Source organism: Heliconius melpomene, chromosome 18, assembly GCF_056956725.1.
Source record: "Heliconius melpomene rosina isolate 202511_hmr_F chromosome 18, ASM5695672v1, whole genome shotgun sequence".
Lineage (NCBI taxonomy): Eukaryota > Metazoa > Arthropoda > Insecta > Lepidoptera > Nymphalidae > Heliconius > Heliconius melpomene.
This window is the reverse complement of record NC_140406.1, coordinates 4,589,100-4,600,943: the sequence shown is the minus strand read 5'-3', so window position 1 is coordinate 4,600,943 and position 11,844 is coordinate 4,589,100. Positions and strand designations below refer to the sequence as shown.

Genomic DNA, 11,844 nt, shown 5'->3' with positions numbered 1-11,844 from the left:
GGTATTAATCCTTATCCTTTAAAATACTTTATTAATTTTCTACGTTAAACGAAGATAAAATTTGCTTTTTAAACTATTTCGAAATTGCGAATAGTTTTAGAGAAAAACGCATTTAATTATTGACACATCACGCCGTTGACACTTGAGCTGTGCCGACTCAAGTTTTACTTATCCCTTACTCACAGCATATAAATAAGTATATTAGTTACGTTGGCCATTTAATGTAGATCAAAACTGTCTTTTACTGTTTTTCATTTTAATAAGTACTTTAGAAGCTGTTACAACATCAAAAAATCCTTGCTGCGAAACGGCTCGCCAGTCGCCATGCGTCCGCGCCCGCCTGCCTTACACGCATCGGTGGTTCAGTGGTAGAATGCTCGCCTACCACGCGGGCGGCCCGGGTTCGATTCCCGGCCGATGCATTCTATTTAATTTATTTTAAATATATTTTAATAAGTACTTGAAAAGATTAGTAGCACAGATTTAAAATTACGGTACCTACTAAAAAATCCTTGCTGTGTAAAACAATTGGAAAATCCTTATTGAAACTACGAAAATGCGGGTTTAATTAATTTTCACATTATCTTAAGTGCTTTGCAAACATACATTATATGAATAATCCAGTAGTAAAAGCGGGCGAAGCCGCAAGGGGGTCGCTAGTATTAAATATAAATTTTCCCCCCAACATCAATTTTAGTAACGTTTCTATATTTAACAACCGTAAATTGTATGTATTTAATATTTTATCTATTGATCGTAATATCGTAATAAAAATATTTATTAATGTTTAATGATTTACTAAAATCGAACATTAGTACAGAACTTGAGATAGTGTAGTACCTACGAGATATTATTTTAAATTAAAAGCAGTTGCTTTTGACTTAGTTAAGTGAATATGTATTCTCTACATTAATATGTAATAGTGTTCTAAAACTTAATGTTCCTTTTGTGGGAATGTGGGTATATCCTACACACTCAAATTTATTAAGGTCCAATGGGTTAACATTTCCTTATTTATTCAAGGTTAATAATTACGGAAATCTTGTTAATGCGTCGTCCGCATCCTTCGTTTTGATAATGATTGTTTATTTATCTATTTGGCTTTACATAAATGAATATATTCTTCTTGTTTCAAACGACTGTTAAAAAAATCCCCTTGTTATATATATGGGAAATCGAAAATCGCGATAAGCCACCTTTTAATATACGAGTAAAAATTAAGACAGACTTTTAACAGACATAATATTTTTTGGCCTGCCCTTCAATTATAATTTTACATGCTAAATACACTGTTAGCTTTAGAATACCAGATTTTTTTTGAGAATTTTTCATGATAAAAAGAAAAATATTAACATACAGTAAAGATAATAAAATTTTCTAATAAAATTTCATTTTGCGTGTCCAGGCTAAGCGCGACGTTGAGTTCCACCACTCAACACGCTACGGCTCTAGAATTCGGTGGAAAATGTGTGGAAACCTAGCAAGACTTCGTATAGTCATTCTCCACTTTTGCCACGGTGACCTCAGACCTACATGAGTAATTAAAATAATATTAATATACATATACTATTTTATTTGTAGATTAAGGTGAAAATGATAATTAATTTAATAATATATGTATATCAAATACAATATACATATTTCCACAAACGTTAAAGCTCAAGTCAGCACTTGAATATGGTAAACTGACATGCTTTTATGCTTGGTACATATCGTGCGGTGAATACTTTGACGGCCTCACAGCTAGACTTCGGAGAGAATTCCTTTGTCTCGAGATCTCATAAATAATAAAAAATGTATTATAATAAATTATAACAAAGAGTAAATTCATTCATGCCGCCGTTTTAGGCATTGCGTGTAGAGTTGCGTAACTCAACACCGCGTTTTGCCCTGTTACCAGAGCGAAGAAAATTAAAATATTTAATATTTAATTCCCCGAGTGTTAATCGAACCCACAACCGTTGCGTCTATAGTCACATGCTTGTTTTTTCAATAGGCTACTTTAAGCTCTTTAGTTACTAGCTTAAAAAGTTCAAAATTCATGTATGTAGACGAAATTTCAAGCCACAACAAGTTACAATACAAAATATTTTTAATGTCAAAAATTAAATCACAACACCCACAAATCGATTCAAAATATTAAAAAAACCCATAGCAAGAATAATGAAAACTGAACTGTTACGGCCACGTAAGCATAAATCAAATCGACGCAGTCAATTTGCATAACTGAAATCCGTTTACCGTGATTTTAGAAAATGATGAATGTCTGCACTCTCCGAATATCGAATACAACGAGCGCTGGTTGTACATCAGCGGTGCACCAATTCTCTTTCCCCTTTGATTTGCATTTCAGCAAAAACAACATCGACAAATATGATTTGTTTATTCATTCTTTGGTTGTTTGGATTCGCTCGAATGCTTTCATAGTTTTCATTTGACGCTCTAGGCGCGATATTTTAGATTTTAGATTACTATTCCTACATGTAGTTGTAGATAAATTTGATGAAAACTGTGTCTTTGTGTCATTATTATAATTTTTATTTTATTTACAGAGAAAATTGATAAATCGCAACAGTTTCTTTTCTCTTTATTAAATATAGAACCACTATCATTATCACTCAGTTCTAGTTGTTTTCACAGTTCCATGCTTTAAAAAGAAAAATCGGAAATATGTGCATTAAAGTGTAGAACGCAAATATCTTAACAGAGAACCCTGCTATGTACTGGATTCAGCGGACGCTAAAAAACCATTATAATCCTGAAATTAATACGGATCCCTCGGTGAGTGAGGTTCCGTGAACATCATATTTCATGAAAAATAAGTAGGACGTGATGATGGTTTAATTGAAAATAATTAACATATTAACATTCTCAAATGAGGAAGTATAAATTAATTTGAAAGCCCACCAACAAACAAATATGTAGTTCCCTAAAATGTAAATTAAATTTCCGTTAATGAAAAGGTTTGAAACAATGTTTGTAACTGTTCAACGAGTGTAATTGATAAGACTGGCGTATTAATTGGATTATATGTGGAAGAGTTTTAACAACACGTGCTTATATGGAAATTCTAAAATGAGAGTTAATGAGGGAAAAAAGTAAAAAAATAAAAATAAATTAATTTTTTTCATTATATATTGTTAATATTATTGTTAACTATACTTATTACTTAAATATGTCATTTCAGAAAGCCTATTCTTTCCTTTTTTTCGTAAAGAGGTAACAAATATTTCGTAAATAATTTAAAAAGTACCATTGTTTAGTCTTCAGTTAAGAAAGGTGGTTTTAAGGGAAACAAGCAGAATTGGCGCACATGTTGTCTAAAGTTAACTCTCACTTTACTCGCAGAATCACGTTTACCGACATGCTTTTAAAGATTCTTTTGTAAAACGTTAAAAATGACTTGGCTTCTTTTTTTTTGTATGTTTATGTAACAAGTACAAATAAAAGACATTTAAGTGTTGTGATTCGCTATTTTACTTTATAATTATATTCGATTGTTCATAATTTATTATTTAAATTATAAATGAGGCCAGTCATGGCGCAGGGGCACCAAGTAATACTGTAACCGTTGTGGGTTCGATCCCCGTTCGAGGAAGTGAAATATTTATTTCAAAATGTATATTTCCATTTCTTCGCTCTGGTTAATTAGTAAAACAATGTATTGTATTACTGTACTTTTATGTTATTTTTGCTTAAAACATAATACAAAAAAAATATTGAAAAACAATATACTACGCTGTAACTGAATCGAGATTAACCCTGGCTCATTCTTTGATCAACCGTTGAATGGCGTTGATATAACGAAACGCACGCCGCTCATAAGCCGCTTAATACCCACCGTATTCGCTTACGGGCTTTCACACTATTTGTGTACGTGACTGACGAAACTTTGATAGTATTAAAAATAACAAGCGTATTACACACATATGTACATAATAAACAGTGGAGTACAGTCACCCAAATTATTAATCGCTGGCTCTCTCTGGTAACGAGGCGAGTGGCATTGAATTCCACCAGTTAACACGCCAATGTCTCCAGAATTCAGTGGAAAGTAAGTTAAGTTAAGGTTAGGTTCCCAAGTTCCCTTTGCCTACCCTGCGATGTGCAATAGACAAGGTGTAGCTAAAAAATTATACTTACACATTAGAAAATACGATGCTCATTAAAGAAACTTAATAATTTGAAATAAAAAATACGAATAATTTGGAAAAGCATTATTAAATTTTAATCTAAACATAAGAATAGAAACAAAGTACACGAACGACATCTACGAAATATAATTTCACTTAAAATGTATTCAGTATGAAGTAGACAATTTAAGTGAATAAAGACTGCCTTGACAACAACTGAGATAACATGTCATACCACTGTTGGAAAAGAGCCAAAGGAAATAAAACGAAATGGCCACGAAACGAAATTTAATATTTTATACTTACACTTGTATCAATTCTTTAGATATAAAATGAGGTAAGAGATATTTAGATACAAAGTTTATTGATTTATTTTAAGTATTTTCTTTCTGTTTAAATCTATTATATAAAAGGACTTGTCCTCACTGACTGACGTAAGACGCGCGCACAGTCATAACCGCTGTTGATAGAAACGTGAAATTTGGACAGATGTTTACTTTCGTAATGTGGACATCCTCCAAGAAGGGATTTTGAAAAATTGGATTTGATTGGGTGAAATAGGGGTTGAAAGTTTGTATGGATTTTTTTTAAATCGGCACCGATTTTTATAAAATTTTAAATTTAGATTTATAAAGTATTTAATAAATAAGCAAGCGAAGCTGCGCGCGACCGCTAGTATATCATATAAGCTAAAGCATAGCAAGCTATAGCATATAAGCTATAATCGATTATTAAATATTGTTAAAACAGGCAATTTTCATTGGATTAACAAAACCACGGCTACAGATACACACAAAATAAACTCAAATCGGTTGCGGTCATAGTGACGCAGCTGGATAGTGCCATACGTGATCATTGTGAATTGAATCCCTGTTTAATTTGAAGACAGAGTGCGACGTTTGATTCTGTCATTCAACGCGTAATGTCTTGGTTCTATTTGGAAATTGTTTTTAAAATGTTATACTCTATGCTCTCTCTGCAAAAATAGAGATGAAAAAAATGGAATAATAATTCACAGCTTTTTCTATTATCTATTCTATTCATGTTAGATGACATCTCAACAGCATTCAATTTTAAAATGTCATTTTAAATAGAATGCAGAAGACGGGTACGGGTCGTTGTATATGTATATTGTCACATATTATATACCTCTGTATTTATAACAAGTTCAGCTATAGTTCTTGCTGTCCGATCATAGAAAATAGATGATTGTTTACGTAGAGTGCTTTTAGACTTAACCAACTAGTTTGAAACACTACAAACAAAATTGTTGTTACGTGAGCCAACCGACATCCTGAAGGCGGAGCCCCATTATGTAATGAAAACTTTGCAGGATGTGAAGGTAAATCGATAGAGATAATAGAAAAAGGATTTTTACTGTAATCTAAATAGCAAAATCAGGTTGAATGAATTGAAATATATCTTAGCAACAATTATAAACAAAAAAAGAAAGTCCAGAAAATAAAATGTCTTTTCGTATGTAGGTATCTACTTAATAAACATTTTGAGAGTAATTAATTGCTTCCGTACGATGAATTTCTCTTTAACGTGAAACTACTCTTTTTATTCTTTCGGAAGCTACAATCATTTATCAAATGCATTAAAGGGATGTTGTTCATAACAATGACTCTATTTTTTGTTATGAACAAAATTCTTTAAAAAAATCTTACAAATATTATTATTTATAACAATATATAGGGAATTATTGTTCATTTTAGTAAATACAATAATTATAATCAATATTATATGTTATAATAATTATTACATAATTAGTGATACGACTGTTTTGTATTCGATCCCCATTTGGGGGATGAATTAATATTTATATACGATACGAATATCTTTATCTTCTGCATCTCGGAATCATGTTGAAATGTCATACATATTTATAGCATATTAAGGTCAGAACAGAATGCATTGTAATAGCAACACTAATAGAACAGATGATGAACAAGGAGACATGCAGCTAATCTTGTAGAATACATTCTGAATATATACATTAATTACCACTGACGTACGGACAAACAATGTGCCAAATTACTTTATTAGACATACGTATTGGTATGTTTAATTAATGTTTATGGGAAATGCATTTCAAATCAAGATTGTGATATACATGAAGCTATTTAAAGGGACATTAAATTTCTGCCCTATTTGATATTTAAAACAAAGTTTTCGCCTCCGGCTTTTGAGCTCTTGTATCCTTTATGTTAATCCAAATTCTGTTGTACCCTTATATAGGGTTTCGTTAAGGGATGTAGAGTTATCAGGTATAATATATAACTATATATATATATATATATATATATATATATATATAAAGTTATAAATAATAAAACAATTAATAAAATTTAAACATTACAATATTTGAAGGTAAAGGAAGATTTATTAAACGTAATTAATTATATAAATAAAATAAATAGTGCATTCCGTCTGTTTGGTTTCCTTTAATTTCTATACTTATTTTTTTTCTAAATTGGATAAAAAGACATTAAAATAACTTTAACTTTCATTAAATGGAATTTAGAGTTGATAGATAAAGTTAATATGGTGAAATTTTATAGATACTAGAAAATTATGAGAAATCGATATAGATTTCATGGTTCCTTTAGGACTTTACTTATGTTTACTAGAAATATATGATCCTCGTTTTGTTTTGTTATCAATTGTCGTTACCATAACCTAATGCATACATATTTATTATGAAACAGTAATATAAAAAACTATTTTTTGTAAACTATTCTAAACAATTTTTTGTAATTTCCACAGTTTGTGTGAAAAATATATATCTACATACATATACTACTATAAGGCCATAATATCATTTATCATGTTTGCATCTATACATGAATATTGTAATAACGCGGAAGGAAATGTGACAATAGCTTGAAATATTCCCCACATATTGAAATATTCAAATTGGAAAACAAATAATAATAGGTTTTAGGAATATATTTAAAACTAGACAATCGTAGTAAATTTAAGCTCAGAATGCTTGTGTCGTCATTAATAGCACAATTGGGACTTTTTGGACGACGACGACGGGATGGAAATTACACAATTTTTTTACTTTGTAACTCAGTTCCCCATTTTTCTCCGAGTTCTGGAGGTGATGCATGTTGAGTGGTGGAACTCAACGACACACTTTGAGTCGACGCGAGAGCGAAGAAATGGAACAATAAATTTAAATAAATATTTCATTTTCCTCGAGTGGGGTGCCCAACCCACAACCAGTCGCGATTACGCGTTACGCGTTTAATAAAATGATACATTCCAAATTCAAAAATAATATTTTGTTTATTTTTAATTGCAGGTAACATTATTGTAAAAGTATTAATGGTCAGACTAAGTATTCTTTTTAAAAAATATATAATTAATATGCCTATTGTGTAAGCTATGACACAAAATAATTAACTGTTTACAAATACAAAATGTTTATATATTTTTTTCTAAATATATATAATTTTTTGAAAATTAGTCATATTTTGTTTTTATTAATAGAAGGTAAATGTTTAATGTTGATACTGACACAAGGGTCAACTTATATAATCCACAGGACTTTATTAAAACTTATTAATTGGCTTTAGTAAACTTATAATACTGTGGAATAATTAATAAGCAACATAAAAATGTTTTAGAAGCTTCCTTATTTTAGTATGTTTGAGAAGATAAATTTGATAATTTAAAACTGGCACAAGTACTTATTATATGTATCTATATATACCTTTATCTACTATCTAGTATAAATAAATACTAGATAGGAATATTTAAAGTACGATGGGCACTTTTTACCCACTTTTGGAAAAATCGCGAACACAAATCAAATGACTATTAATTAGATCGTATAACTTTCATCCACATTTTACTTTTTGTGGTTGTTACTACTACTACTTAACTATCTAACTACTTAAGCTATCGTCCAAGACTTGGTCCTGAACTGCGACTGTAGCCACTGTAGATATTGATGTAGTAGAATAAAAATAAATGCAAATATGCTCATTATTTACATTAATTTCTACGAGTATTATATATTATTTTCTCGTTAATCCCACATCTCTTAATGTATTACAATATCAAACAAAGCCGTTTTGGTGTCTTAATGAAATTATATAAAACACACGTATACAATTTTACATATAAATCTATTTTCGATAACAATATATTCTGTAAAAATTGTTATGAAAATTTAGATTTTCCATTTCACCCCCTTGGGACGTGGGGTAGCCGAGCGTATGCACGAGTGTGTAGATGAATCAAACCACTTTGAGCCACCTTCTACGATGCCATTGAAATTGAGCCACCTTTTATTATATGTTAAGTGAAATCAGTTTTTTTTTAGTAGATATTATGCTTTAGATAGAGCCAGACCTACGTCATTTTAGCTAACCTGAATTTTTGAGGAATATTAGATGAGTTAAGGAAGTACGTGTCCCGTGTACGTATTTTTAAAATCGATTTAGATAATTTAAATATGTAAAATAACGCTTTAATTTATTTCACAAATTGTAATGTTAAAGACAACTATAAAATAATAATAATTTACTGCAGTTGGTTATCTATATATATAAAAGGACTTGTCCTCACTGACTGAGGTAAGACGCACGCACAGCCGTAACCGCTGATGGTAGAAACGTAAAATTTGGAGAGATGTTTACTTTCGTAATCTGGACATCCACTAAGAAGGGATTTTGAAAAATTTTAACCTTAAAGGGGTGAAATAGGGGATGAAAGTTTGTATGGAAAAAAAATTAAATCGGCACCGATTTTTAGAAAATTTGAAATTTAGATTTTTAAAAGTATTTAATTGAACACGTGTTTCATCGTTTTCTAGAATTCACTCCCTAAGGGTGCAAATAAGGGGTTGAAAGTTTGTATGGAAAAATCTTTAAACCGCCACCGATTTTAATAAACTTTTAAATTTAGACTCTTAAAAATATTTCATTGAACACATGTTTCGTGGTTTATTAGAATTCACCCCTAAATAAGCAAGCGAAGCTGCGCGCGTCCGCTAGTCTATATATATGAAAGGACTTGTCCTCACTGACTGAGGTAAGACGCACGCACAGCCGTAACCGCTGTGCGTAGAAACGTGAAATTTGGACAGATGTTTACTATCGTAATCTGGACATCCACTAAGAAGGGATTTTAAAAAATTATAACCCTAAAGGGGTGAAATAGGGGTTGTAAGTTTGTATGGAAAATTTTTTAAATCGGCACCGATTTTTATAAAATTTGAAATTTAGATTTTTAAAAGTATTTAATTGAATACGTGTTTCATAGTTATCTAGAATTCTCCCGCTAAGGGTGCAAATAAGGGGTTGAAAGTTTGTATCGATTTTTTTTAATCGGCACCAATTTTTATAAAATTTGAAATTCAGACTCTTAAAAGTATTTAATTGAACACATGTTTCATGGTTTTCTAGAATTCAACCCCTAAGGGTGCAAATAAGGGGTTGAAAGTTTGTATGGAAAAATCTTCAAATCGCCACCGATTTTTATAAAATTTGAAATTTCGACTCTTAAAAATATTTCATTGAACACATGTTTCATGGTTTATTAGAATTCACCCCTAAATAAGCTAGCGAAGCTGCGCGCGTCCGCTAGTCCTTACATAAATCTATAGATAATCAGTATTGGGACACCAATCGAAATTTAGAATAAATTGAACGGTAAAATTAGGTTTATGTCTGAAGAGAAATACGTACACGAAATTGCCGACGTTACACGGAGCACCATATATTCCATTAGTTTATAGGTCAAAAGCATAGTAGGGATGCTCCTGATTGAAAGCAATGGCTTATGATGTTACACGAGGGAATATTTGTATTAATAATTACGCCTGCAAGGCAGAAAATACGATCGTTGTGGGTTCGATCCTTATCGGAGAAATATATTATTTTTATTTCTCCGCACTGGCAAAGCAAAGCATGACATTCAGTTCAGAGGCCCGAATTTCATTGACGCTGAATGCTGAGAATATAAGAATCCTGAATGATGATCAGCCACTCTACAAAATGCGAGCGTATCATGGAAAAAATACTATTGGTTTTAGAACAATGTTCTTCACAAAACTCTTGAAGATGTAATCGAATGTATCATGGTATGAATCAAGCAAATCGTTCCACAATTTAATGCATAGTAGGGTAGGTTACGTACATCTCTGTATATCTATGTTTATTTCTTATATGGAAGTAAAAGTTAAAAAAAATATTTTATTATACCAACACTATCGATATCGTACGATATTGATCGGTTTTGCACAGATATATATAATTCGTAAATAACCACCACATATGGAGCGTATACACTACCTAAACCGCAACAGCCGCGGTCCTCTTCCTTAATTTTGATCCCGCCTGAAAGCAATATACCCACGAATTTCACGATTGTAATTTCCGGGTAGACTTACTTTTGCAAAGGGTTTAGCATATTTAAGTTTATCTAAATAAATATGAATATACAACGATATATAACTATTATTTATTAAAATTAAATATATATATATATATTTTTTTTAACTAACCCGATAAGCATGGCAGGCTTTTAATTAATTATTTTTAACATGATTTTATGGCTTTTGCTTTATCTGAAATAGCGACACACAATTTTTTTGTCACTACCTCTTATAGTGAGAGAGTTAGAGGGATAACAACCCTTAACGTAAAAGCTTATTTTTTTCTCTTTTTTTCTCTATCTTTTTTTTTAAATTTTCTCACTCTCGCTCTCTCTCGCTCATGGGGCTAGACCTTTTGTAGTCAATTTGATTGGATATACAAAGATATTTTTTGTTTCATATCGATTTTGTCCATTAATAAATTCAACAAACATAAATACAACTACACACATTAATTATTTAATATACCTTGTAACCTAAATATTATGAATATTATCAAAGTAATCGTAATATAACACAATTACTTGACTGACATTTCTAATGGAAAGAAAATCTAATTTCACGAATGTTCAGCAAATGTTATTCACATTCCTCACCGACCTTTTTCATGGTTCACGAAAAACAACTAATGTTCTGATGTACCTTAAGAAGAATTAAATAAAATCAGTTCTTTTGTGGTCCATTTGACAAAATTCTTTATTTTTCGCCGTTTTTTGAATATACATATTTGAGTTTAAACGGAAAATTGCATATTACAATATCATTCTACAATATCTTTATTTATTTCAATAGAAAAAAAATATAGCGGAATATCAAGCCAATTGTTAACAGCTAATCGAATTTCTGAGTTAGGAATTCATTCATTTCTATTGAACTATTGGAATAAAAAGGTCAAATGTATATTTATAGCCAATATTTCAAACTTCCAACTCTACTTGAATGATCGTTAACTAGTAGAGTATTCTTCGAAAGTGGGACTTTCATGAAAAAATAATATGCCTATAAATATTTAATAAAACATTTCTAGAATGTGTCCAAAATTTCAAAGAAGCTATATTTCGAAGAAGGACTATTATTATTATTTTTATTATCAATAGAAATTTTCCAATTTGCTACAGTAATAAAGAGTTGTATGAAAATTTAAATCATCACTTTAAAAAACAACAAGTTTGTTTACCTTGAAAAAAATAACTTCAATACTCATCTTCCAATGAGCAATTCTATTTTTTTGTACCTCTTAAATATAGGAACAGAACAGAGTACATTTTATAACGAAATATAGCAAGAAAATATATGAAAAAAGTGATAATATGTGGC

At 30.6% G+C, this 11,844-nt stretch overlaps 1 non-coding gene across 1 annotated transcript; it reads left to right on the top strand.

Moving 5' to 3' along the window:
- Positions 1 to 351: 351 nt before the first annotated feature.
- On the top strand, positions 352 to 422 carry TRNAG-ACC (transfer RNA glycine (anticodon ACC)). The gene has a single exon. It is a non-coding gene; the product is annotated as a tRNA-Gly (tRNA).
- The last annotated feature ends 11,422 nt before the right edge of the window (positions 423 to 11,844 follow it).